The 21,852-nt window shown below is 33.4% G+C and overlaps 2 long non-coding RNA genes across 6 annotated transcripts in view; one reads left to right on the plus strand and one right to left on the minus strand.

Moving 5' to 3' along the window:
* The window catches only part of LOC127709746 (uncharacterized), a 67,222-nt gene extending 52,778 nt beyond the window's left edge, over positions 1 to 14,444 (plus strand). For all 3 annotated transcript variants that reach the window (XR_007985721.1, XR_007985720.1, XR_007985722.1), the window contains 2 exons: positions 3,702 to 11,419; positions 11,714 to 14,444. This is a non-coding gene — a long non-coding RNA (uncharacterized LOC127709746). The remainder of the gene's footprint in view (positions 1 to 3,701; positions 11,420 to 11,713) is intronic.
* Positions 1 to 21,852, minus strand: part of LOC127709752 (uncharacterized) — a 324,446-nt gene that overhangs the window by 26,261 nt on the left and 276,333 nt on the right. The window contains exons 2-3 of one of the 3 annotated variants that reach the window (XR_007985731.1): positions 17,128 to 18,831; positions 5,132 to 5,278 (exon numbers count right to left, since the gene is read on the minus strand). This is a non-coding gene — a long non-coding RNA (uncharacterized LOC127709752). Of the gene's footprint in view, positions 1 to 5,131; positions 5,375 to 12,892; positions 18,832 to 21,852 lie in introns of those variants that run through there. The other 2 variants (XR_007985733.1, XR_007985732.1) reach the window with 2 other exon arrangements.

Genomic DNA, 21,852 nt, shown 5'->3' on the forward strand with positions numbered 1-21,852 from the left:
TTCAGGGTTGGACCTCTGCGGTCGTATCAAGCTGCGCTCCAGCGGAGCATTTTATTGTGTTTTTGCCAAAAGATGTAGTAGATGAAGATGAGCTGATCTTGAACATTTTGTTGAAGATGCACATAGATCCAGGCTTTATATCTTCTGTAATCTACTGTAATAAAATCTTATTCTTACAAATTCAAAATAAATTTGCAGTTGGAGATTTCAGAATACATGTACATGCACATGGTAACTTTTTATGTAGTGTTAGGTTTACATTTTTTCAGCTGTTAAAATCAAGAAGAACAAGGAGAATGTAAAATTCAAGGTCAGATGTAGCCGATATTTGTATACACTTGTCATCCAGGATAGAGAAAAGGCAGAAAAATTGAGACAGTCCTTACCTCCAGGTAATTAGGCAGGGTTTTATATATTATATATTTAGGAATCAAAACTGAATTCCCAATTGTAAAACACTGATGATGCTTGAATAGAATGATACACTCATACAGTGTTTTTTATGGCACCATATGCTGGATAGGTCAACTAAAATTAATTAGTAGATTTTCATCCAGATTTTTGAAAAAAATCGGTCAGGTGGGAGAATTTAATTTTTTATTAATTTTGTTTCCTCTCAAACCCTTTTGTAATGTGTTTTTCATATGCAATGGTAATATTTTTATATCATCTATATATAAGGAATTCTACATAATTTTTCAAATTCTTCAATAAATATTTCAGATTGGCAACCACTGTTTTACATGTAATTACCGCTTTAGAAACCTATGTTAATAGCAAAAACGTGGAGAAATGCTCTCTTTTAGACTACCTACATGTACATCAAATCTATTTTGCTCTCTTAAGCTATGGTTTGTAGTGCCCATAAAATGAAGCATATGCATTGGTATGCAAGGTGCAAATATAATAGGCCCTTTCACGGTTATTGCAGCCATATTGAATAGGGGCAGATTTTCATAATGGAGGTGAAAATTCTTTGAAAAACGCGGGAAAACATTATTGAAACAGAATAGTTACTTGGAAACATGGATGATGCATAGGTTTTCCCCATACTTTCTTACCCATTACTCGTAACCCGAATATATTTCATGCCCTTCCTGTAATCAATCTCTATTCTCAGAAGATAATGTTGTCATCAAAGAGCAGAAGAATATGTCGACTTAATCATTTTGGTTAATTTAAGAAATACGAAACCGAAATTTGAAGCAGGAAGTTTTGAATGAAACAAAATTATCGTAGGTTACTGGTATCGGAAATGAAAAAAATCTGGAAATCGTACATTTTTTAAAATAAAAAAATCAGGGCAAGACGATTTCGGAGTGGTGGGCAGGGATGAAAATATATCAATTAGTTTTAACTGGCCATATATTATATTAGAAGTCTTAACCTGTTGTGTAAAGCTCGAGGCAAACATGGGTAATTGTTTCAACAAGGTGTAAAACCTGTCTTCTTTTAGGGCTTGATTGTGAATTTTATTATTGTCAATCGGCCTCTTAATTTAACCATGCTTTTTTTATGTGGCATTAAAAACCTTCTTGATAGTGATGATCAGGAATTTAACAATTTTGACATACAGAGGACTACAACTCGAAAGTTCCAAAAGTTAGATCCTGCTTGTAAATAATGCCCCATTGGTCAGGAGATCAAAATGTGATCACAGGAAAATATTGATTTTGATTGGCTAATTAAGGCTGATCATGATCGTTTCCTTTTGGAAATGTTCAAAATCAGGAACCACCAAATTTTTGGGGGTGATTGGGTTTAGGCATGAAAATAGGGATAATACTGCCAAATTAGGATAGTTGGCAGGTATGTTTCAAAATGTTTGGACAGCTTTGTGAAAACTTGCAAATAAAGTGAAATTAGCATGCATTTTATCCATATTTTATAAGTAATAATCGTCTTTTATTTCTTTTGTAGGTTTGGCTGTAAAAGATTTAAAGTGATTCAATAAAGACAATGAAAAAAAGGTGTCTTGTTCATATTATGTCATTTAATTTTTTTAGACAAGTAACGATGAACTCTGCTGTAAATTAGATGAATTGCATCCAAATGGCAACATTCTCATTTTAAGACAAAATCTTTTTGAACAATAAGCAATGTCTTTACAAAATTTGGTTTGATAATGGTATAAGGTATGAAGAAAGCCCATGTTGATATTGAGGTCACTAAGTCAAAGTTCAAGGTCACAGCAGCAATTGATCAACTGAAATTTGGCCAAAATTTTTTTCTCAGATGTTGTATCTTCATTAAACTTAAGCTTGAAACGTTGCTTGATAAGAAAAATATCCCCATTGAGTTTTAGGCCAGTGGGTAAAAAGGTCAAGGTCACAGTGCCTATAAGTAAATTTAATTTTTTTGGAATAGTTGTGTTTAATCAAACTGTTACAAAGCTTTGGATGTTTGCACTGAGAGAATAAAATCCTCTTGTTTTTGTAGTAACTTCACTTAACAAAAGGTCCAGATCACTTCAGCAATTAACAGGCAGAACTTTCGGAAACTCGGAAAAACAAGAAACCAATACTTTGCACAAAAGCTTGCTTGCAAATGCAGCAAGATTTCAATTACTGGTTATGCAGACATTAAAATAAAACACTAGAAGCATTGAAGTACTATATTGACAAACTCTTAAGGAAAGATTTACACATTCAAAATTTTGCGGTCGTATATTGGTATCACGTCGTCATCGTCTGAAGACATTTGGTTTCCGGACAATAACTTCAGTAAATGAAAATAGAAATCTATGAAATTTAAACACAAGGTTTATAACCACAAAAGGAAGGTTGGGATTGATTTGGGGGGTTATAGTCCTAACAGTTTAGGAATAAGGGGCCAAAAGGGGGCCCAAATAAGCAATTTTATACGCACGTTTACGGGACGTATTATGGTATACCGTTGTCCGTCCGTCCGTCGTCAACATGTCAGACAATAACTCAAAAACGCTTTAACCAATTTGCATAAAACTTTGGTGAATTATTCATATCAATTGATGTGAGCTCCCTTTCGTTTTTTTATAAATTTTAGATTTTACGTTTCCGAGTTGTGGGGTTTCTTATTTTCATATGAATCGGAGTTCCTTCAGACACTTGTCAAAAACAAGAAGATCAAAGAAGCCAGATTATTTAATTTCACTTTTAGATATATTGATGATGTTCTTTCCATTAACAATCCGAACTTTTCTGATTGGGTTCCATTAATATATCCCCCAGAACTAGAAATTAAAGAAACAACAGACACGGCTTCCTCCGCCTCATTTTTATACGACCGCAATGGTATGACGTTGGCGTCGTCGTCGTCGTCTGGCGTCGTCCGGCGTCGTCCAAAGACACATTGGTTTTCGCACTCTAACTTTAGTTTAAGTGAATGGATCTCTACACAAGGTTTAATACCACAAAAGGAAGGTTGGGATTGATTTTGGGGCTTATGGTACCAACAGTAAAGGAATTAGGGGCCAAAAAGAGGCCAAAAATAAGCATTTTTGTAACTTCCAGACATAACTTGTGTGCTAGTGTATGGATCTCTCTGACATTGTACCACAATGTTCCATATCACAAAAGGAATGCTGGGATTGATTTTGGGGGTAATTGCCTCAAAATTTAGGAATTAGGGGCCAAAAAAGGGGCAAAAAACAAGCATTTTTCTAGTTTCAGGACAATAACTTGTGTGTAAGTGTATGGATCTTTCTGAAATTGTACTACAAGGTTCCATATCACAAATGGAAAGCTGGGTTTGAGTTTGGGGATAATTGCCCTAAACGTTTAGGAATTTGGGGCCAAAAAGGGGCCAAAAAACACATTTTTCTAGTTTCCAGACAATAACTTGTGTTCAAGTGTATGGATCTCTCTGAAATTGTACTGCAAGGTACCAGACCACAAAGGGAAGGCTGGGATTGAGTTTGGGGGTGATGAATCATAAGGGGGTTCAAAAAATTTGGGGGGGGGGGGATTTTTTTTTTTTTCCTTTTTATTTCTTTTAAAATTTTCCATTTTAAGTTGGTTATTTCTGATTTATATTTAAAAGCAAGTAATAATGATATGGTAGGAGATACACACCAAACAGGATGTGTTAATTATTATATAAAAAGTATTGTGCAATAGCAAGAAATTTTCAATTGCACAGTATTGCACAATAGCAAGAAATCTTCAATTGCACAGTATTGCGCAATAGCAAGAAATCTTCAATTGCACAGTATTGCGCAATAGCAAGAAATATCCAATAGCACAATATTGCGCAATAGCAAGAAATTGTCAATTGTACAGTATTGCGCAATAGCAAAAAATATTTAATTGCACAGTATTGTGCAAAAGAAGATACTTCATTTAAATTGCTTATTTCTTGACCAATTTCAATGGGGTTTTATTCTTGAATTCTTGGGGTTCTTTAATATGCTGAATCTTACAGTGTATTTAGTTTTTGGATTTTGGGCCTCGTTTTTAAATTGGTCCACATTGAGGTCCAAAGGGTCCAAAATTAAACTTTGTTTGATTTCATCAAAAATTGAATTATTGGGGTTCTTTGATATGCCGAATCTAACCGTGTATTTAGATTCTTAATTTTTGGTTCCGTTTTCAAATTGGTCTACATTAAGGTCCAAAGGGTCCAAAATTAAACTTAGTTTGATTTTAATAAAAATTGAATTCTTGGGTTCTTTGATATGCTAAATCTAAACATGTATTTAGATTTTTGATTATGGGCCCAGTTTTCAAGTTGGTCCAAATCGGGGTCCAAAATTAAACTTTGTTTGATTTCAACAAAAATTGAATATATGGGGTTCTTTAGTATGCTGAATCTAACCATGTATTTAGATTTTTGATTTTTGGTTCCATTTTCAAATTGGTCTACATTAAGGTCCAAAGGGTCCAAAATTAAACTTAGTTTGATTTTAACAAAAATTGAATTCTTAGGGTTCTTTGATATGCTGAATCTAAACATGTATTTAGATTTTTGATTATGGGCCCAGTTTTCAAGTTTGTCCAAATCGGGGTCCAAAATTAAACTTTGTTTGATTTCAACACAAATTGAATATATGGGGTTCTTTGATATGCTGAATCTAACCATGTATTTTGATTTTTGGGCCCCGTTATCAACTTTGTCCACATTGAGGTCAAAAGGGTCCAAAATTAAAGTTTGTCTGATTTCATCAAAAATTGAATTCTTGGGGTTCTTTGATATGCTGAATCTAACCATGTATTTAGATTTTGGATATTGGACCATAATAGGTGGATGTCCAATTTAAAATTTTTAAGTTCTTAGACCACATTCATTCTGTGTCAGAAACCTATGCTGTGTCAAATATTTAATTACAATCCAAATGCAAAGCTGTATCAAGCTTGAATGTTGTGTCCATACTTGCCCCAACTGTTCAGGGTTCGACCTCTGCGGTCGTATCAAGCTGCGCCCAGCGGAGCATTTTATTAGACTTATATCTCGAATTTGACATGCACAGTCATCTCAGTACCAGAATCTATGACAAACGAGACGATTTTAATTTTAAAATTATAAATTTCCCCCACCTTAGTAGCAATATACACTACAAAAGTCTAAAAGTCTGAAAAGACCAGTTTTTGTCTTAATTTGCATGAACTTTTACTCGACATTCTCCAAAAGTATGACTTGTGTCTTAATTTTTCTTGACAAATTCTCATTTATATTAAATTTGTATGAAATTTACTCGACATATTCTCGACATTCTGAATATGGTCTTAAAATTTCTTGACAAATTCTTGACATTTGAATACTGTCTTGAAATTTCTCGACATATTCTCGACATTCTTAATTTTTCTCAGTATGGCTTGACATATTCTGAACATTTTGAATTGTGTCTTAAATTTACTTGACAGTTCTGAGTTTTACAAATCATGACCAATATTCATGATATAACTTTAATCTTTATTTCTTTTTATATGATATACTGTTGTTTCAAGTTACACTTCTTTACAACAAAAATAAAAGTTGGGCATGTAAAATAATTGAAAATTTGGGTATATAAATATTTTTACAAATGCAAATATGGCTATGAAATCTAAAGTATAAAATAATTCAAATGTGGGTGTGTTGATATTAAACAATTAAGAATTTCAATGTGGGTTTTTAAATAATTACAAATTTTGATTCCTAAATCTTATAAATTAAATGATTCAAACCAATCATACTGTAGACATATTTCATTCTACATTCATAATATTCAATGTTGATATGGTAAATAATTATTATACCAAAATGTGGTTTATATAAATAGCAAATTATGATGATATACAAATCATTCATTTAACAGAAGAAAAATTTGTGTAATGTCATCTGTTGGAATATATTAAGTATTACACATGGACAGGATGTTCCCCATAAAATTAAGGTATTCCACACCCCAGAGTACACGCAACTGTCAAATAGAAGTTATTGCTTTACCTGTAATCAGCCATACAACTTATCAGTTGACCGACCATGCCACTACAATTTAAAAAGTTTGTTGATAGATGAAAATGAAAATCATCATTTTGATGAAAAAAAATTGAATTGAAATGGATTTTCTTCATCAAAATTATGAAGTTAATTATTTTAACAAAAAAACAAATTGAATAATTCCCAAAGATTAAAAGAAAATTATTATCTACTCCAGGAATAATAAAAAAAATGTATTTATAATGGGTCCCATCAATGATTTATAGAAATCATCGGTCTTATGAAATGGTTCTCAAACAGACATGCATAATATAGATCTAAACATTTTTTTCTTTTCAGGAAGGAGTTATCACAAATATTTATTTTTGATAAAAAATTATAAAATTCAACACTCAAATTTGAATAAAAAATGTTTTTGGGTTCTAAAAAATGAATAAGGTTTTTGAATCAAGATGGGAACAAATTCTTTGACCTAAACGAAAGCCCCCCCCCCCTTTTTTTTTAGCCACACAAACCCAAAAGATGAATTGTGGGGTCCAAAAGAGATACAAGACACCTATTTTAGTAAAGCAAATTTGACGGGCAGTTTTGCGAATGGCAAAAATCTAAATGCTGTTTGTCAATACCTTCGACTTATATTCCAAGTGAAAACAATAACTTAAATGTTTAATAAAAATAAATCAAAATTAAACTACATGGGGGATTATTCAGGGTATTCCAACTTAGTTGCACCAAAAGGGTATCTTACTTTACCAAATTAATCCTTGATTCTTCAAAGTTTAGTTTAGCCATAATAAAAAGGAGTATATAACAGCAATTGAATGTCATAAACAGTGCAGAATAAGTCTGTTCACATTTCAGGCGAAATTTATACTGTTGAGATAGTGTCAAGACATATTTAAGACTGTCAAGAATGTGTCGAGACATTATTTAGAATGTCAAGAATATGTCGAGACATATTCAGACATTATTAAGAATGTCAAGAATATGTCAAGACAGATCGAGACAAATTTAAGACAGTCAAGAATTGGTCGAGACTAATCCAGACTCTTATCAGATGATACAGGAAGTGTCGAGAAATTTTAAGACAATGTTCATACTGTCAAGGCACTTGTCAAGAAAAATCAAGAACCTTATTAGACAAATTCATACTATGTCAAGAATTTTTAAAAATTATTCAGACAAATTAAGAATGTCGAGTAAAAATTCATGCAAATTCAGACAAAAACTGGTCTTTTCAGACTTTTTGACTTTTGTAGTGATACCAACTTCACCTGCATATGGGATATACATTTCCCAACTTATTCGATATTCAAGAGCTTGCAGCTCCTACTCAGACTTTGTAAAACGTCACCAGTGTCTGAGCAGAAAGTTGATGAACCAGGGGTATGTCAAAGAACGTCTCGTCCTTTTTCTAAAAAAGTTCATCGGAAGGTACCAAGACCTTGTTGATAAATATTCCGTATCAACTTTACAAATAATACATGATGGTCTTGAAGTATAGATTCTGCATACTGACGTTGTTTGTCATCTTAACAACGTGTTATATTGTTCTTTCATTTGTCTTTGTTCTATTATTAATATTACTTTAACTGTTTGGTTTGTTTTCTGTGATATCCATTTGACGTGGCTAGGTACTTATACATCCCGTCAATGTGTTTGTATTATCTTTCATTTTTGATTGTGTGTTTTGTATATGCGACTTTTTGTGTTTCTGTGGTTCTTATAACGTGACTCTGTACTTTAAAAGATCCCGTCATTATGTTATTGTTCTATTATATGTCATTATGTTATTCTTCTATTATAAATTTGAAAATACTTTGAACGACAAATTTATTTTATTCGCGTAGTGGTATTACTAAAGAACTTCTGGACAATTTTAAATCTCTTGTCTATTTCTGAAATTAGTTCTAACATAACTTTTGATTTTTGTCGAGCCTGCGACTTTTGTCGCAGAAAGCTCGACATAGGGATAGTGAACCGGCGGCGGCGGCATTAGCTAACTTCTTGAAAGCTTTATATTTTAGAGGGTGGAAGACCTGGATGCTTCATACTTTGTATATGGATGCCTCATGTTACGAAGTTTCCGTCAGTCACATGTCCAATGTCCTTGACCTCATTTTCATGGTTCAGTGACTACTTGAAAAAAAAGTTAAGATTTTTTGTAATGTTAAATTCTCTCTTATAAGTAATTGGATAACTATATTTGGTATGTGCGTACCTTGCAAGGTCCTCATGCCCGTCAGACAGTTTTCACTTGACCTCGACCTCATTTCATGGATCAGTGAACAAGGTTAAGTTTTCGTGGTCAAGTCCATATCTCAAGATACTATAAGCAATAGGTCTAGTATATTCGGTGTATGGAAGAACTGTAAGGTGTACATGTCCACCTGGCAGGTGTCATCTGACCTTGACCTCATTTTCATGGTTCAGTGGTTATAGTTGAGTTTTTGTGTTTTGGTCTGTTTTTCTTATACTGTATGCAATAGGTCTACTATATTTGGTGTATGGAAGGATTGTAAGGTGTACATGTCTAGCTGGCAGGTGTCATCTGACCTTGACCTCATTTTCATGGTTCAGTGGTTATAGTTCAGTTTTTATACGACCGCAAAAAAATGTGGTCGTATATTGGTATGACGTTGGCGTCGTCGTCGTCCGAAGACACATTAGTTTTCGCACTCTAACTTTAGTTTAAGTGAATGGATCTCTATGAAATTTTACCATAAGGTGCAATACCACAAAAGGAAGGTGGGGATTGATTTTGGGGGTTATGGTACCAACAGTTAAGGAATTAGGGGCCAAAAATAAGCATTTTTGTAACTTCCAGACATAACTTGTGTGTTAGTGTATGGATCTCTCTGACATTGTACCACAAGGTTCCATATCACAAAGGGAATGCTGGGATTGATTTTGGGGGTAATTGCCTCCAAATTTTAGGAATTGGGGGCCAAAAAGGGGAAAAAAACAAGCATTTTTCTAGTTTCATGACAATAACTTGTGTGTGAGTGTATGGATCTCTCTGACATTGTACCACAAGGTTCCATATCACAAAGGGAATGCTGGGATTGATTTTGGGGGTAATTGCCTCCAAATTTTAGGAATTGGGGGCCAAAAAGGGGCAAAAAACAAGCATTTTTTTTGTTTCATGACAATAACTTGTGTGTAAGTGTATGGATCTTTATGAAATTGTACTACAAGGTTCCATATCACAAAGGGAAAGCTGGAATTGATTTTGGGGGTAATTGCCCACAACATTTAGGAATAAGGGGCCAAAAATAAGCATTTTTCTAGTTTCAACTTGTGTTCAAGTGTATGGATCTCTCTGAAATTGTACTGCAAGGTACCAAACCACAAAGGGAAGGCTGGGATTGATTTTGGGGTTAATTGCCTCCAAATTTTAGGAATTGGGGGCCAAAAAGGGGCAAAAAACAAGCATTTTTCTAGTTTCAGGACAATAACTTGTGTGTAAGTGTATGGATCTTTATGAAATTGTACTGCAAGGTTCCATATCACAAAGGGAAAGCTGGGTTTGAGTTTGGGGGTAATTGCCCTAAATGTTTAGGAATTTGGGGCCAAAAAACAAGCATTTTTCTTGTTTCCAGACAATAACTTGTGTTCAAGTGTATGGATCTCTCTGAAATTGTACAGTTCATACATGTGAACCTCCCGACGGGAGTACAATAATCCCGTTTTCAGGGGTCTCCTCCCGACCTCCCGTTGAAGACAAAAAAATCCCGTGTATGAAATATTTCATGAATGAAAAATTTCAGCCCAACATATCTGGTGTAACTGACATTACTGAAGTTATATTTTACCTGTAAATCAATTAACATGCATAATTATATGGCCTCACTTGTCACCTTGGGTGTCAAACATACTGGTAATAAACGATTTTTACCTCAGGCTAACTGCCGTTGTGTAATAAAACTTTGTTTATTTAAAATGAATGTTGGGTTACTTCCCTTGATTTATCCTGTTTTAAGTTACTTTCCTTTAAATAATGTAAATTTTTAAAAGAATATAAATAAAATATAAATTGAACAAATAATCATAAAAGGATGGTAATTAAATGATTTTAAATTTTTTAGGACAAATAAAAAAATAATAATTTGAAATTATTTGAGGGTTCTAGACTTCCTTTCAAGGCTTAAATTGAAATTTATATTATAACTATGACCCATGATGACAGTTGGAATGTGTTACTTAACATGCATTAAAAATCTACTTGCATATAAAGATAAAATAAAAAAAAATCTACTAGCATAAAGATAAAATTAAAAGATCTACTTGCAGATAGATAAGCAAATGTTCTGATTGCAATGAATAATGGTAAAAAAGATATGACCTAAAAAATTTAAAGAACATACTGAAAAAGAAGAATGTTAGATTGAACAAGTTGAAAGTTTAAAAAGATAGAGAAAATTTATAAGTACAAAGGTACTATAAACATAATACATTCGGATGGAAAGTTGAAGAAAACACACTTTAACAGACAATTTCTACAGCACACGGTTACATTTACGACAGAATTTATGTCGATTAAAAACATCCTGATCTGAGTCATAATCTCCAAAACTCCTGATTTTAGTTTCACAGTCCATCACATGTATGTGTACTGCAAGGTACCATACCACAAAGGGAAGGCTGGGATTGAGTTTGGGGGTGATGAATCATAAGGGGGTTCAAAAAATTTTTTTGGGGGGGGATTTTTTTTTCTTTAAAATTTTCCATTTTAAATTGGTTATTTCTGATTTATATATAAAAGCAAATAATAATGATATGGTTTGAATAGATAAATTAAAAAAATTTAAGTTCTTAGACCAAATTTATTCTGTGTCAGAAACCTATGCTGTGTCAAATATTTAATTACAATCCAAATTCAGTACTGTATCAAGCTTGAATGTTGTGTCCATACTTGCCCCAACTGTTCAGGGTTCGACCTCTGCGGTCGTATCAAGCTGCGCCCCAGCGGAGCATTTTATTGTGTTTTGGTCTGTTTTTCTTATACTGTATGCAATAGGTCTACAATATTTGGTTTATGGAAGGGTTGTAAGGTGTACATGTCTAGCTGGCAGGTGTCATCTGACCTTGACCTCATTTTCATGGTTCAGTGGTTATAGTTGAGTTTTTGTGTTTTGGTCTGTTTTTCTTATACTGTATGCAATAGGTCTACAATACTTGGTGTATGGAAGGATTGTAAGGTGTACATGTCTAGCTGGCTGGTGTCATCTGACCTTGACCTCATTTTCATGGTTCAGTGGTCAAAGTTAAGTTTTTGAGTTTTGGTCTTTTTTTCTAATACTGCATGCAATAGGTCTACTATATTTGGTGTATGGAAGGATTGTAAGGTGTACATGTCTAGCTGGCAGGTGTCATCTGACCTTGACCTCATTTTCATGGTTCAGTGATCAAAATTAAGTTTTTGAGATTTGATCTTTTTTCTAATACTATATGCAATAGTTCAACTACATTTGGTGTATGGAAATATTTTATGATCTATATGTCAGTCACGCAGGTTTTATTTGACCTTGACCTCATTTTCAAGGTTCATTGCTCAGTGTTAAGTTTTTGTGTTTTGGTCTGTTTTTCTTAAACTATAAGCAATAGGTCAACCATATTTGTTGTATGGAAGAATTGTTAGCTGTACATGCCTGCCTAGCATGGTTCATCTGACCTTGACCTCATTTTCATGGTTCATTGGTCAATGTTTAGTTTACTTGGTTAATGTTAAGTTTATGTGACAGTTGTAATAAAGCTTTATATTTAGGACTATCAACATAATATCAATGATTAGTAAAGGCGAGACATTTCAGCGTGTGCACTCTTGTTTAACCCTGTATACCAACATTCCCCATGTGAAATTATAAAATTGTTTTGAATAAACATTGAATGACAAAATTTCTTCTAATGTGACGTTTACATTTTCTGACGTCAGACACGCGAAGCAATGAATGTGGTTTTTATACGACCGCAAAAATTGAAAATTTTTTGGTCATATATTGGTATGACGTTGGCGTCGTCGTCGTCGTCGTCGTCGTCGTCGTCCGGCGTCGTCCGAAGACACATTGGTTTTCGCACTCTAACTTTAGTTTAAGTGAATGGATCTCCATGAAATTTTACCATAAGGTTCAATACCACGAAAGGAAGGTTGGGATTGATTTTGGGGGTTATGGTACCAACAGTTAAGGAATTAGGGGCCAAAAATAAGCATTTTTGTAACTTCCAGACAATAACTTGTGTGTAAGTGTATGGATCTCTCTGACATTGTACCACAAGGTTCCATATCACAAAGGGAAGGCTGTAATTGATTTTGGGGGTAATTGCCTCAAAATTTTAGGAATTAGGGGCCAAAAAAGGGGCAAAAAACAAGCATTTTTCTAGTTTCATGACAATAACTTGTGTGTAAGTGTTTGGATATTTCTGAAATTGTACTACAAGGTTCCATATCACAAAGGGAAAGCTGGAATTGAGTTTGTGGGTAATTGCCCGAAACGTTTAGGAATAGGGGGCCAAAAAAGGGGCCAAAAATAAGCATTTTTCTAGTTTCCAGACAATAACTTGTGTTCAAGTGTATGGATCTCTCTGAAATTGTACTGCAAGGTACCATACCACAAAGGGAAGGCTGGTATTGAGTTTGGGGGTGATGAATCATAAGGGGGTTCAAAAAATTTGGGGGGGGGGATTTTTTTTTTTCTTTTTTTTTTCTTTTTTTCCTTTTTTTTTTCTTTTAAAAATTTTCCATTTTAAGTTGGTTATTTCTGATTAATATTTAAAAGCAAATAATAATGATATGGTAGGAGATACACACCAAACAGGATGTGTAAATTATTATATAATAAGTATTGTGCAATAGCAAGAAATTTTCAATTGCACAGTATTGCACAATTGCAAGAAATCTTCAATTGCACAGTATTGCGCAATAGCAAGAAATCTTCAATTGCACAGTATTGCGCAATAGCAAGAAATATCCAATAGCACAATATTGCGCAATAGCAAGAAATTGTCAATTGTACAGTATTGCACAATAGCAAGAAATATTCAATTGCACAGTATTGTGCAAAAAAAGATACTTCGTATAAATTGCTTATTTCTTGATCAATTTCAATGGGGTTTATTCTTGAATTCTTGGGGTTCTTTAATATGCTGAATCTAACCAAGTATTAAGTTTTTGGATTTTGGGCCCCGTTTTTAAATTGGTCCACATTGAGGTCCAAAGGGTCCAAAATTTAACTTTGTTTGATTTCATCAAAAATTGAATTATTGGGGTTCTTTGATATGCCGAATCTAACCGTGTATTTAGATTCTTAATTTTTGGTTCCGTTTTCAAATTGGTCTACATTAAGGTCAAAAGGGTCCAAAATTAAACTTAGTTTGATTTTAACAAAAATTTAATTTTTAGGGTTCTTTGATATGCTGAATCTAAACATGTATTTAGATTTTTGATTATGGGCCCAGTTTTCAAGTTGGTCCAAATCGGGGTCCAAAATTAAACTTTGTTTGATTTCAACAAAAATTGAATATATGGGGTTCTTTGATATGCTGAATCTAACCATGTATTTAGATTTTTGATTTTTGGGCCCCGTTATCAACTTTGTCCACATTGAGGTCAAAAGGGTCCAAAATTAAACTTTGTTTGATTTCATCAAAAATTGAATTCTTGGGGTTCTTTGATATGCTGAATCTAACCATGTATTTAGATTTTTTATTTGTGGACCCGCTATCAAATTGGTTCATATTGAGGTCAAAAGGGTCCAAAATTAAACTTTGTTTGATTTCATCAAAAATTGAATTATTGGGGTTCTTTGATATGCCAAATCTAACCGTGTATTTAGATTTTTAATTTTGGGTCCCGTTTTTAAATTGGTCTACATTAAGGTCCAGAGGGTCCAAAATTAAACTTAGTTTGATTTTAACAAAAATTGAATTCTTGGGGTTCTTTGATATGCTGAATCTAAACATGTGTTTAGATTTTTGATTATGGGCCCAGTTTTCAAGTTGGTCCAAGTTGGGGTCCAAAATTAAACTTTGTTTGATTTCAACAAAAATTGAATATATGGGGTTCTTTGATATGCTGAATCTAAACATGTATTTAGATTTTAGATTTTTGGCCCAGTTTTCAAGTTGGTCAAAATTGGGGTCCAAAAATAAACTTTGTTTGATTTCAACAAAAATTGAATATATGGGGTTCTTTGATATGCTGAATCTTACCATGTATTTAGATTTTTTATTTGTGGGCCCGCTATCAAATTGGTTCATATTGAGGTCAAAAGGGTCCAAAATTAAACTTTGTTTGATTTCATCAAAAATTTAATTATTGGGGTTCTTTGATATGCCAAATCTAACCGTGTATTTAGATTTTTAATTTTGGGTCCCGTTTTTTAAATTGGTCTACATTAAGGTCCAAAGGGTCCAAAATTAAACTTAGTTTGATTTTAACAAAAATTGAATTTTGGGGTTCTTTGATATGCTGAATCTAAACATGTGTTTAGATTTTTGATTATGGGACCAGTTTTCAAGGTGGTCCAAGTTGGGGTCCAAAATTAAACTTTGTTTGATTTCAACAAAAATTGAATATATGGGGTTCTTTGATATGCTGAATCTAAACATGCATTTAGATTTTAGATTTTTGGCCCAGTTTTCAAGTTGGTCCAAATTGGGGTCCAAAATTAAACTTTGTTTGATTTCAACAAAAATTGAATATATGGGGTTCTTTGATATGCTGAATCTTACCATGTATTTAGATTTTTATACGACCGCAAAAAAATTTTTGGTGGTCGTATATTGGTATGACGTTGGCGTCGTCTTCGTCGTCGTCGTCGTCTGGCGTCGTCCGGCGTCGTCCGAAGACACATTGGTTTTCGCACTCTAACTTTAGTTTAAATGAATGGATCTCTATGAAATTTTACCACAAGGTTCAATACCACAAAAGGAAGGTTGGGATTGATTTTGGGGGTTATGGTACCAACGGTAAAGGAATTAGGGGCCAAAAAGGGGCCAAAAATAAGCATTTTTGTTACTTCCAGACATAACTTGTGTGTTAGTGTATGGATCTCTCTGACATTGTACCACAAGGTTCTATATCACAAAAGGAATGCTGGGATTGATTTTGGGGGTAATTGCCTCAAAGCTTTAGGAATTAGGGGCCAAAAAAGGGGCAAAAAACAAGCATTTTTCTAGTTTCATGACAATAACTTGTGTGTAAGTGTATAGATCTTTCTGAAATTGTACTACAAGGTTCCATATCACAAAGGGAAAGCTGGAATTGAGTTTGGGGGTAAATGCCGAAATGTTTAGGAATTGGGGGCCAAAAATAAGCATTTTTCTAGTTTCCAGACAATAACTTGTGTTCAACTCTATGGATCTCTCTGAAATTGTACTGCAAGGTACCATACCACAAAGGGAAGGCTGGGATTGATGATGGGGGTAATTGCCTCAATATTTTAGAAATGAGGGGCCAAAAAGGGGCAAAAAACAAGCATTTTTGTAGTTTCAGGACAATAACTTGTGAGTAAGTGTATGGATCTTTATGAAATTGTACTACAAGGTTCCATATCACAAAGGGAAAGCTGGGTTTGAGTTTGGGGGTAATTGCCCTAAACGTTTAGGAATTTGGGGCCAAAAAGGGGCCAAAAAACACATTTTTCTAGTCTCAAGACAATAACTTGTGTTCAAGTGTATGGATCTCTCTGAAATTGTACTGCAAGGTACCATACCACAAAGGGAAGGCTGGGATTAAGTTTGGGGGTGATGAATCATAAGGGGGTTCAAAAAATGTGGGGGGGGGATTTTTTTTTTTTCCTTTTTTTTTTCTTTTAAAATTTTCCATTTTAAGTTGGTTATTTCTGATTTATATTTAAAAGCAAATAATAATGATATGGTAGGAGATACACACCAAACAGGATGTGTAAATTATTATATAATAAGTATTGTGCAATAGCAAGAAATTTTCAATTGCACAGTATTGCACAATAGCAAGAAATCTTCAATTGCACAGTATTGCGCAATAGCAAGAAATCTTCAATTGCACAGTATTGCGCAATAGCAAGAAATATCCAATAGCACAATATTGCGCAATAGCAAGAAATTGTCAATTGTACAGTATTGCACAATAGCAAGAAATATTTAATTGCACAGTATTGTGCAAAAGAAGATACTTCGTATAAATTGCTTATTTCTTGACCAATTTCAATGGGGTTTTATTCTTGAATTCTTGGGGTTCTTTAATATGCTGAATCTAACCGTGTATTTAGTTTTTGGATTTTGGGCCCCGTTTTTAAATTGGTCCACATTGAGGTCCAAAGGGTCCAAAATTAAACTTTGTTTGATTTCATCAAAAATTGAATTATTGGGGTTCTTTGATATGCCGAATCTAACCGTGTATTTAAATTCTTAATTTTTGGTTCCGTTTTCAAATTGGTCTACATTAAGTTCCAAAGGGTCCAAAATTAAACTTAGTTTGATTTTAACAAAAATTGAATTCTTAGGGTTCTTTGATATGCTGAATCTAAACATGTATTTAAATTTTTGATTATGGACCCAGTTTTCAAGTTGGTCCAAATCGGGGTCCAAATTAAACTTTGTTTGATTTCAACAAAAATTGAATATATGGGGTTCTTTGATATGCTGAATCTAACCATGTATTTAGATTTTGGATATTGGACCATAATAGGTGAATGTCCAATTTAAAATTTTTAAGTTCTTAGACCACATTCATTCTGTGTCAAAAACCTATGCTGTGTCAAATATTTAATCACAATCCAAATGCAAAGCTGTATCAAGCTTGAATGTTGTGTCCATACTTGCCCCAACTGTTCAGGGTTCGACCTCTGCGGTCGTATCAAGCTGCGCCCTGCGGAGCATTTTATTAATTTGATAGATGCTTTTGTGCTTTTTTGTAAATAATTGTTTGTTTTGATATTGTAACACAGTGATGACTTCTGTACCCATATTTTGACTATTTTATTCATAATGTCTGTTTTGTTCACGCATCGTTGTAAATATAACGGAATTTGATGAGACTGTCGTACAAGTGAGAGGTTTAGCGCTATAAAACCAGGTTCAATCCACCATTTTCTACATTTGAAAATGCCTGTACCAAGTCAGGAATATGACAGTTGTTGTCCATTCGTTTGATGTGTTTTGTCATTTGATTTTGCCATGTGATTAGGGACTTTCCGATTGAATTTTCCTCGGAGTTCAGTATTTTTGTGATTTTACTTTTTATTCATTAAAAAAAAGGGGGATTTTCCAGTTTTCGGACAATAACTCAAGAATGCTTTCACCAACTTGCAAGAAATATTGGTGAACTGTTTATATCTATTGAGATGAGCTCCCTTTGGATTTTTATGTATTTTAGATTTTACGTTTCCGAGTAACAGGGTTTTATTCATAAAAAAAGGGGGATTTTCCAGTTTTCAGACAAAAATCAAAAATGCTTTCAGCAGTTCTCATGAAACTTTGGTGAATTGTTTATATCTATTGATGTAAGCTCCGTTTAGAATTTTATAAATTTTACATTTTACATTTCTGAGTTATGGGGTTTTATTCATTAAAAAAGGGGGGATTTTCCAGTTTTCGGACAATAACTCAAAAATGCTGTCAGCAATTCTCATGAAACTTTGGTGAATTGTTTATATCTATTGATTTAAGCTCCCTTTACATTTTCATAAATTTCTAATATGACATTGAGAATAAATTGAACTTTAATTGTTTATAGTCTAACAACAGATTTACTAAGTATTGCGCAACAGCACAGTGTATTGTACAACAGCAAGAAATCTTTAATTGAATATAAATTCAATTCATATAACCAATTTCAAGTTCTTTGACTGCATTTATTCAGAAACCTATAGTATGTCAAATATTTAATACAATCCAAATTCAGACCTGTATCAAGCTTGAGTATTGTGTCCATTTTTGCCCCAACTGTTCAGGGTTGGACCTCTGCGGTCGTATCCAGCTGCGCTCAGCGAAGCAGTTTATTCTAGTTTCCAGACAATTACTTGTGGAACGGAGTATGGATCTCTCTGAAATTATACCACAAGTTTCCATACCACAAAGGGATTGTTAGGATTGGCTTTGTGGGGTTATGGCTCAAACCGTTCAGGAATTTTAAAGGGCAAAAAAGGGGAAAAAACAAGGGTTTCCTGGTTAATGGACAATTAAAAACAAGTACAATGTTATGATTGGATTACCTCCCTTACACTGCTTTTAAATTATGTATAAAGAAATGTTGTATTCTCATTTCAGAAATTAAAAAGAAATTTTTTAGGGGGGGGGGGGGCAGTTTGCAACAGAATAGTGTATTGCACAAAAGCAAAAACTTGAATATAAATTCAAATCATATAACCAATTCTAAGTTCTTTGACTATAGTTATTGTGTGTCAGAAACCTATTATGTGTCAAATATTTAATTACAATCCAAATTCAGACCTGTATCAAGCACGAATATTGTGTCCATTTTTGCTCAAACTGTTCAGGGTTGGACCTCTGCGGTCATATCCAGGTGCGCTCGGCGAAGCAATTTATTTTATTTATGAAAATATTCCAGCTCATTTTGTCAAGTAAGTGATAACTACTATGTGGGGTTTCTGTGATGCCTTCGTGTGTTGAGGTAACTGAAGCTTCTCTTATCGCATGATTTGTTGTCCAGAGTCATATCTAACTACCAATGTAAATAAACACACAGAACCTCCTTTGGTTACCGTTGATCTCTACATGAATGACAACACCTGTTTCCTTTCAATTAATAAATACTAAAGCTGATAAGTTACAAAAAACTGTCAACTCATTATAGATACCAGGCTTAAAATCGTGTACGCCAGACAAGTATTTTGTTTACAAAAGACTCATCAGTGACACTAAATATTTAAGTTAATAACATACAAATTAACTGCTTTTGAAAAGAAGATAATATTACTGTAAATTCAGAAATTATTGCGATGTCTTTATTATTGCGAAAAATAGGACAGGGTTATAATCGCAATAATTTAAACTCGCATTTTGAATTTTTTTATATGAATTAAACAGGATTTTTCACAATATCGCAAAAATTAAAAAATCGCATTTTAGTCTAAAATGACAAAATCGCATAATAAATGCATGCAATAATTTCTGAATTTACAGTATTTTGTTTAATATGTTTTAATCCTTGGAACTTGCAAATCTGTAAATCTCTGATGATAAAAATTACATATTTGGTATGCAGTTGTATTAGCATAGGCAGCTGTCATTTCCATGGAAATTATTTGGCCCTGCCCCTTCAATCATGGTCTATTGACTTTGAAATTTTTGCATAGTTTACATGTATTAGTTTGTGATTAGGTCAGTTTATGGGGAACAAACCACTAGCAGTAGGTCAATGATATTTTGTATAGTTATATAATCATTAGCACATCTCATTTTTATGTTGATTATGTGGCCCCGCTCGCTCAGTCATGGTCTATTGACTGAAACTTTTGCTCAGTTTACATGTATTAGTTTGTGGTAGGTCAATGATATTTGGTATTCAGTTGTATTAGCATTGGCACATCTCATTTCAATGGAGAAATTTTGGTCTCACCCCCTCAGTCGTGGTCTATTGACTTTGAAAACTTTTGCTTAGTTTACATGTATTAGCTTGTGATTAGGTCAGTTTATGGGCAAATACTAGTGGTAGGTCAATGATATTTGGTATGCATATATGTATTCACTATTGGCACATGTCATTTCCATGGATTTGTTCTGCCTTGTACCATCAGTCATGGTTCATTGACTTGACACATAAATTGATTGTGATAATAATCAAAGGAACTATATACACTCTAAGACATAAGCCCGAATTTCCAGCTACTTTGTAGCTGTGGTCTTATCAGACATCATGTCAATGCCAATTACCCCAGACCATGTATCATGCTGGGTTTGTTTATCTTAATCCCCTAAATAACTGGTCACATACATATCACATTACTTAATATATATTATTTTCAGCATTTATTTTAAACATGGAAGTAATATTGAGAGGAATAACAACGACTAATTAGCATGTATTTATGGCCTGCAGAGCTCTGTACTAAAGTCATATGATTTTATCCAATTATAGTCTCAGCGGCAAGACCCCTTTGGTTACTATCTGTGATACCGCGGTTGTAAAATAGCATCTGGAATTTCTTATCAGTCACGTGATTTTATCGAGAACGGTAATTATAAAGCACTTGTGTGAAATCCTAGTTTATTAATTAACAAGGTGGCGCTGTATCATATATAACTTCTACCTTCAAAAAGAAATCGAATGATGCTAAAAACTTGAAAAACGGACGAGAATTGTTTACACTACAGCAGTTAAACATGGAAAATTGTATTTATTTTTGCATATTTTTGCTTTTTACCGTTCGTTTTAAACTGATCTAAAAGTATTTTCCGATTGAAAGCGGATCCCGAGTAAAACAGGTAATACCGACGAAGCGATCAGGTTTTACATGATGTTTAACAAAATAATGAAGACAAATGAAGACATAGATTTTTTTACTGTTGAAATGTGCAAAGTTTATCGAGATTTAAAAAAGGATATTTACTTTCAAGTATTTTAAATTTATGTATATATGTAATAAATACATATATGTCATTGATTACATTATTGAAACTGGACAACTAAAATCGGGATAATAAGTTCGTAAATATCTATTTTTAAAAAGTGTTTTAATACAGTTAATATATAACACGCTACAGCTAAAATAAAAAGAAATAGACAAAATGAGCTTGACCCTATCTGCCTAACCGCAAATTCATTTATATGAATTAGTTTAAAGAATAGAAACGTTTGTGAATATTTTAATTGACTGGTATACACGCATGACTTGGATTATTCATATTTAATAAAAGGGGGTCCAAACATATTTTTTGTACAATCATATTCTTAAATTTTTAAGAAATGGCGTCTTAACTGTCTGTAAATATTAAAATTGAAAACGATCCACCCATGTCCTCCAGTTTTTATACGCCCGTTTACGGGACGTATTATGGTATACCGTTGTCCGTCTGTCCGTCCGTCCGTCGTCAACATGTCGGACATTAACTCAAAAACGCTTTAACCAATTTGCATAAAACTTTGGTGAATTGTTTATATCTATTGATGTGAGCTCCCTTTCGTTTTTTATAAATTTTAGATTTTACGTTTTTGAGTTATGGGGTTTTATTCATTAATAAAAGGGGGATTTTCCAGTTTTCGGACAATAACTCAAGAATGCTTACACCAACTTGCAAGAAATTGTGGTGAATTGTTTATATCTATTGACATGAGCTCCCTTTTGATTTTCATAAATTTTAGATTTTACGTTTCCGAGTAACAGGGTTTTATTAAAAAAAAAGGGGGGGATTTTTTAGTTTTTGGACAAAAACTCAAAAATGCTTTCAGCAGTTCTTATGAAACTTTGGTGAATTGTTTATATCTATTGATGTAAGCTACCTTTAGGATTT

Source organism: Mytilus californianus, unplaced genomic scaffold, assembly GCF_021869535.1.
Source record: "Mytilus californianus isolate M0D057914Y unplaced genomic scaffold, xbMytCali1.0.p SCAF_7, whole genome shotgun sequence".
Lineage (NCBI taxonomy): Eukaryota > Metazoa > Mollusca > Bivalvia > Mytilida > Mytilidae > Mytilus > Mytilus californianus.